General features: G+C 37.4%; 1 pseudogene; it reads left to right on the top strand.

Annotated features, from left to right (window-relative positions):
- The first annotated feature begins 4,151 nt into the window (after positions 1 to 4,151).
- Positions 4,152 to 4,547, top strand: LOC103088813 (60S ribosomal protein L31 pseudogene; annotated as a pseudogene).
- Positions 4,548 to 7,549: the final 3,002 nt, after the last annotated feature.

Raw genomic sequence — 7,549 nt, 5'->3', positions numbered from 1 at the left:
ATTCTGACAGCCATCTGTCTTCAGACTTCACTGAAACACCAGCTCTTCCTGGTTCATCAGCAGACTGCCTTTGAACTTGAACTGCAATTCTTTCCTGAGCCTCCAGCCTGCCAGCCGCCCCCATCAGATTTTGGACCCACCAAGCCTCCACAATCATATGACCCAGTCCCTTAAAATAATTCTCTTCCTATATATACTGTATCTATCTATCTGTCTATCTATCCCAGGATATGTTATCTATATATATATAGTTATTCTAGAAAGAGATTTATATACATCCTAGGAGAATATATATAGTGAAGTGCAAAGGTAGCATACCACATGTTTTGCCACCTTACTATTTTCATTTAACATTATCTTTTGGAGATCTGTTCATTTCAGTTCATGTAGAGCTGCCCCTCCCCCCTTTAAAAATTTGATAGTATTCCATTAAAAATATGTTCCACAAAACTATTTAAAAATAGTTTCTGCTGCCTTTTGAGATACACATACCTCTATTTATCAACAGATTAATAAGCCTTTCCCACGTTTAAGCGAATACAGCCCTCAGCTCTCTTGTTCTTGATATGATAAAGACTACTTAGAAACGTTAAAAAAAAAAAAAAGTGAGATGGAGGTCTTGGGTTTTTTAGCTGATTGATTCTATAATGCTTTTAGATTTGAGTCATGGTTGACCACAATATGGTTCAGCAAGAGAGAATGTACTCCTTTGCTTATGTGAATGATCTGTTTTCCTTGATTTTGGATCCTATGGAAAATGGCTTAAGTTACGCGGTTCCTGGATTGCTTCTCACTTGGGAACTTGGCAATTTGATGAGCCCTTCCGCTGTCACTAATCTGATTATCTCCCAGAGTCTATCCCTGAGGCTTTCCCCTGGGTTGCTTCATTCTTAGGCAGCCTTTATCTACTGCTGCAGAGATCGCCTTTGCCAGAAAACCAGAGAAGAGAGAGAGTCACTTTCCTGAAAGCTAGAGAAGTCCTAGAAAGGAATTATGGGCAATCCTCACGCATTTGTTGAGGCCAGGGGAATGGCAGAGCTCACATGCCTATTCTTGGAGCCAAGGGATAGGGTCATCAATGGCTGAACTCTGTGGACTAATAATGTAGGGAGGTGCGGTTCCCCAAAAAGAAGCTAGGCAGACCAAAACCACACATCCTCTACTAGTTTTACAGAAGTGTGTACTCTTTCTCTCTTCTGATAGGGACCTCTGTTTTCACTGGCAGACATTAGTCATAGCCACGTCTATGAGTTTAGCACAGATCTCTAGCTGTTAATGGTTTCTTAAAGTCTTGCATTCTGCAAAAACCAACAAAAAAAATAATTTCCTCTGTGGGGTGAAGTAGAAAAAAAGGGGGAGAGGGTCAAGTTTTAACTCCTTTTCTCTTTAATGTATATATTAAATGGTTTGATATTAGTTTTTGATGAACCGATATGTGTCCTATCATATAGCAAGTAGAAAATTTAATTCTCCTTCTCTATGATAGTGATGTGATTTTACTATTACAAACCAGGCAAGTCTCATTAAGAAAGATTTGTTTCTTTTATATAACTACTGCAAGAAAGTGTTGCAACTGACAAGGGCTTAATCTCCAAAATATACAAACAGCTCATACAACTCAACAACAAAAAATCAAACAACCCAATCAAAAATGGGCAGAAGACTTTAATAGACATTTCTCCAAAGAAGACATACAGGTGGCCAGTAGGTACATGAAAAGATGCTCAACATCACTAATTATTAGAGAAATGCAAATCAAAACTACAATGAGGTACCACCTCACACCGGTCAGAGTGGCCATCATTAAAAAGTCTACAAATAACAAATGCTGGAGAGGGTGTGGAGAAAAGGGAACTCTCCTACACTGTTGGTGGGAATGTAACTTGGTGTGGCCACTATGGAGAATAGTATGTAGGTTCCTCAGAAAACTAAAAATAGAATTACCATATGTTCCAGCAATTCCACTCTTGGGCATATACCTGGACAAAACTATAATTCAGAAAGATACATGCACCCCTATGTTCAAGCAGCACTATTCACAATAGCCAAAACATGGAAACAACCTAAATGTCCATTGACAGATGAATGGATAAAGAAGATGTGGTACATATATACAATGGAATACTACTCAGCCATAAAAAAAGAACAAAAAATGCCATTTACAGCAATATGGATGCAACTAGAGAGTATCATACTAAGTGAAGTAAGTAAGATAGAGAAAGACAAATACTATATGATCTCACTTATATGTGGAATCTAAAATATGGTACAAATGAACTTATCTACAATTACTTTAAATGTAAATAGATCACACTCTCCAATTTAAAGTCAAAGATTGGCAGAATGTATTTCCCAAAAAGTTCCATCTATCTGCTCTCTATAAGAAATTCACCTTAGATACAAAAACACAAAGAGGCTGGAAGTAAAAGGATGGAAAAATATATTCCATGAAAACAGTAACCAAAGGAGAGTTGGGGTGGCTATATTGTTAGACAGAATATATTTTACATTAAAAAAAAAGTTGGACTTCCCAGGTGGCTCAGTGGTTAAGAATCCGCCTGCCAATGCAGGGGACATGGGTTCGAGCCCTGGTCCGGGAAGATTCCCCCATGCCACGGAGCAACTAAGCCCGCGTGCCTAGAGCCCGTGCTCCGCAACAAGAGAAGCCACCACAATGAGAAGCCCGCGCACCGCAACGAAGAGTAGCCCCCGCTCACCGCAACTAGAGAAAGCCCATGAGCAGCAACGAAGACCCAGTGCAGGCAAAAATTTAAAAATTAATAAGTAAATAAATTTTTTAAAACGGTTATAAGAGACAAGAAAGACGTTGTAAGAGACAAGAAAGACATTAAAGACTGAAAAAAATTCAATCCAACAAGATGATGTAACAATTATATGCATATATACACCTAATAACCAAGCACCAAATATATATGAAACAAACAAACAAAAAAGGCAGATTTAAGGGAGAAATCAACAGTTTTACAATAAGAGTTGGAGACTTCACTATCCCGCTTTCAATAACGGATAGAACAACCAGAGACGAGATCAGTAAGGATAGAGAGTACTTGAATGACACTATAATCCAATGAGACCTAACAGACATATATAGAATACTTCACCCAACAATAGTGGATACACATAGAACATTGTCCAGAATAGAACATGTGTTGGGCCACAAAGAAAAGCCTTAGTAAATTTTGAAAGGTTGAAATCATACTAAGTGTCTTTTCTAATCACAATGGAATGAAACTAGAATCAGTAACAGAGGGAAACTCACAAAAATGTAGAAATTAAAAAACATGCTCTTAACCAATGGTCAAAGAAGAACTCACAAGGGAAATTAAAAAATACTTTGAGACAAATAAAAATGAAAACACAACTTACAAAACCTTTGGAATGACATGAAAGCAGTGCTCAGAAGGAAATTTGTAGCCATAAACGTCTACATTAAAAAAGAAGGATCTCAAGTCAATAACGTAACTGTACACCTTAAAGGAACTAGAAAAATGAAGAGCAAATTGAACCAAAGCTAGCAGAAGGCAGAAAGTAAAGATTAGAGTAGAGATAAATGGAATAGAGAATAGGGAAACAAGAAAATATAGAAAAATCAATAAAACCAAAACTTGTTTTTTTTAAAGATCATCAAAATTGACAAGTCTTTAGCTAGATTGACTAAGAAAAAGAGAAAACAAATTGCTAAAATCAGAAATAAAAGAGGGGACATTACTACTGACTTTACATAAATGAAAAGGATTATGAGAATTCTATGAATATATGTGCACCAACAAATTGAATAACTAAATGTAATGAACTAATTCCTAGAAACATAAATCCTACCAAGTCTGAATCACAAAGAAATAGAAAATCTGAATATACTTATAACTAGTAAGAAGATTGAATCAGTAGTCAGAATTTTCCCAACAAGTAAAAGCCCTGGACTTTATGGCTTTGCTGGTGAAATCTACCAAATGTTTAAAGAACTAATATCAATCCTTCTCAAATTCTTCAGAAAGAAATTGAAAGTGGAGAGAATGCTTTCTAACTTATTCAGTGAGGCCAGCATTGCCCTAATACTGAGCCAGATAAAGACACTATGAGGAAACTACAGACTAATACTCCTTAAGAACATTAATATAAAAATCCTCCCTTTCCAGCCCGGGACGGGCAGGATGGCTCCAGCAAAGAAGGGCGGTGAGAAGAAGGGCCGGTCCGCCATCAACAAGGTGGTGCCCAGAGAATATACCAACAACATTCACAAGCGCATCCATGGAGTGGGTTTCAAGAAGCGTGCCCCTTGGGCACTCAAAGAAATCCGGAAATTTGCCATGAAGAAGATGGGAACTCCAGATGTATGCATTGACACCAGGATCAACAAAGCTGTCTGGGCCAAAGGAATAAGGAATGTCCCATACCATATCCATGTGCGGTTGTCCAGAAAACGTAATGAAGATGAAGATTCACCAAACAAGCTCTATACGTTGGTTACCTATGTATCTGTCACCACTTTCAAAAATCTACAGACAGTTAATGTGGATGAGAACTAACTGTGCTTGTTCAATAAAGTTACAGAACCGCCAAAAAAAGAAAATTCCTCAACAAAATACTAACAAAGAATTCAGCAGCATATTAAAAAGGTTACATGCTGTGACCAAGTGGGATATATTCCCGGAATATACAGTGATGGTTCAACATATGAAAATTGAACAAATGTTATTCACTATATTGAAAAAACTACCCAATCTTCTCAATTGATACAGAAAAAGCTTGTGACACAATTTAGTACCCTTTCATGATAAAAACACTCCAAAAAACTAGGACTATAGATATAAGAAAGCTACATATAAAAAACCCATAGCTAACATTGTACTCAGCAGTGAAAGATTAAAAGCTTATCTGCTAAAATAAGGAGACAAGGATGACTGTTTTTGCCAATTCTATTCAATATAGTATTGGAAGTTCTAGTTAGAGCAACTAGGCGAGAAAAGGAAAAGCCATCCAAACTGAAAAGGAGGGAGTAAAATTATCTGTTTGAAGCTGATATGATCTTATATGTAGAAAACCCTAAGGATCCCCCCCCCCCCCCCCCCCACACACACACAACCTGTTAGAAGCAATAGATGAATTGAGCAATGTAGTAGTACAGAATCAACACAGAAATCAGTTGCATTTCTAATAATGAACAATCCAAAGAGGAAACTAGGAAAAGAGTTCCACCTACAATATCATCAAAAAGAATAAAATACTTAGGAATTAATTAAGGAGGTGAAAGACTTGTACACTGAAAACAGCAAAACCATTGCTGAAAGAAATGAAAGAAGATGTAAATAAATGGAAAGACATCTCATGTAAATTGGTTTGTTGTTGAATTTTAGGAGTTCTCTATATATTCTGGATAACAATCCCTTATCACAGATAGGTGATCTGCAAATATTTTTTTCTATTCTGTGAGTTGCCTTTATACTCTGTTGATTGTTGCCTTGGATGCACAAAAGTTTTTAATTTTGGTAAGTCCAATATGTCTATTTTTTTCTTTTATTACCTGTGCCTTTGGTGTCATATCTAAGAAATTATTGCCAAATCCAATGTTATGAAGCTTTTCTCCCCCATGCTTCCTTCTAAATTTTATCTCTTACATTTACGTCTTTCATCCATTTTGAGTTAATTTTTTTACACGGTGTTGGGTAAGGGTCCAACTTCACTCTTTTGCATGTAAATTTTATATTATGTATATTTTACAATTAAAAACAAAGTTAAAAAATTAATACCCTTTGATTAGAAAAACACCCAGTAAACCAGGAATAGCAGGGAACTTCCTCAACATGATAAAGACCATGTATGAAAAACCCACTGGTAACATCATATCATGGCGAAAGACTGAAAGTTTTTTTCACTAAGATTGGGAACAAGACAAGGATGTGTAGTTTAAGCACTTCTATTAGTATGTTTACATTTCTCTCTGGTAGATTCATCTTACCTAACTTTTCTGCAGAATTTGACTCATCTGATCAATTCCTTGGCTTTCTCTCTCTCCTTAGCCTCCACATTACTCCTCTTTTTTAGTTTTCCTCTTTTTTTTTTTTTCTCTTTGATGGCTCTTTTTCTTTTGACACACTCCAGGATTTACTCTTAGCCCTCTTTTATCTTCACTTTTTCCAATGGGACTGATTTTTGTAAGTTAATACGCAAAACAACACATAAATTGAAATACCTATCACCCAGCTCAAGAACTAAAACATTGCCTGCTCAGTTGACTGTACCTTTGGTGCCCCTTTCCAATAGCCTCCACTGCCACCCCTTCTCCCAGAGGGAAGTGTGGTAGTTTTGTGGTAGTTTGTTGCATTAATAGCCCCAATGAGTCAGACTTTGTCCTCACTTTTGCTAGTCCCCTCCCACTTTGACTTTGGGGTTTGCCCCTTACCTTTTGATCTCTTCTCCTTTCTCTCCTCAATTCACTGCTACAGCTACACAAGTTGGCATCAGGAGGGCCTTTGCACTTGCTGTTCCCTGTACCTAGAACACTCTTGCCCAAATACTTGCATAGTATTGTAGTATAGCTAGCTCCCTAACCCTTTGCTCTGGTCATCTTCTCAGCCAGGGCTTTCCTGTCCACCCTAAAACATCAAACTTCTTGGTTGCACTGGCTCTCCCTCTCCCTTGCATTATTCTTTTCCATAGCAATGGTCACTATCCTATGTACTTTTGTAAATAATTTATTGTTTAGTGGCTCCTCCACCTCTTCCCAAGAATGTAAGCTTCTCAGCTTAGGTACTTTTTTTTTTTTTTTTTTTTTTTTTTTAACAGTCTGGTATCCTCAGCCTAGCATAGGCTACTGTAGGGGAGGGAAAATAATTTTCCCTCTGCTCTTCTGAGTTCTTGGCTGAAACCCTTATAATAAAAGAGTCACAAAGAGGAAAACAAATAGAGATTTGTTAACATGTATATCTCACATACACATAGGAGATACCCAGGGAAAAGGCTTAGAATGCCAACTTAAATACCATTTTCCGGTGAAGACAAACAAGGAAGGGTGTCTGTTGGGGGGGGGTGGGGGGAGGGTGGAGACCAGTTATGGAGGTGACCAGGGAAAGAAAAATAAACAAGCTAAGAAGTTTGTTATACAGATTTAAGTTAGGGTCTTCTCCACTGATGAGTCTCTAGTGATTTATTAGAGTTGTCCTTTTCTTCCAGGTACAGAGGGGGAGACACTTTTACAAATAGCGATTTCCTTCATAAATGTATGTTTCCCTGACAAAAGGTGAACTTCTAGTTTATTTTCAGGGCTTCTCTGTGTTTACTTTCTCAGAATAAGCCTTATGTCAAAGAGGCATATTTTGGGGTGGCACATTCTGTTACCTTCCAGCGTTCAGGAATAATTTGAGGAACAAATCAATCTCCATTTTGCAAATAACGAGCAAAGACTGAGATATTAGGCAAACTGTCCAAGATCACAGAGGCAGCATTTAGCAAACCTGGGATTCCAACCCAGGGCTCCCTCCCAGACACTGTACTATAGTATTTTCTTTTCTGTCTCTTATTTATTTATTTA

The sequence above is a fragment of the Lipotes vexillifer genome, unplaced genomic scaffold (genome assembly GCF_000442215.2).
Source record: "Lipotes vexillifer unplaced genomic scaffold, Lipotes_vexillifer_v1.1 scaffold426, whole genome shotgun sequence".
NCBI classification, from domain to species: domain Eukaryota; kingdom Metazoa; phylum Chordata; class Mammalia; order Artiodactyla; family Lipotidae; genus Lipotes; species Lipotes vexillifer.
Note: the sequence above shows the minus strand (reverse complement) of the source record. Positions and strands in the feature narration are given on the sequence as shown.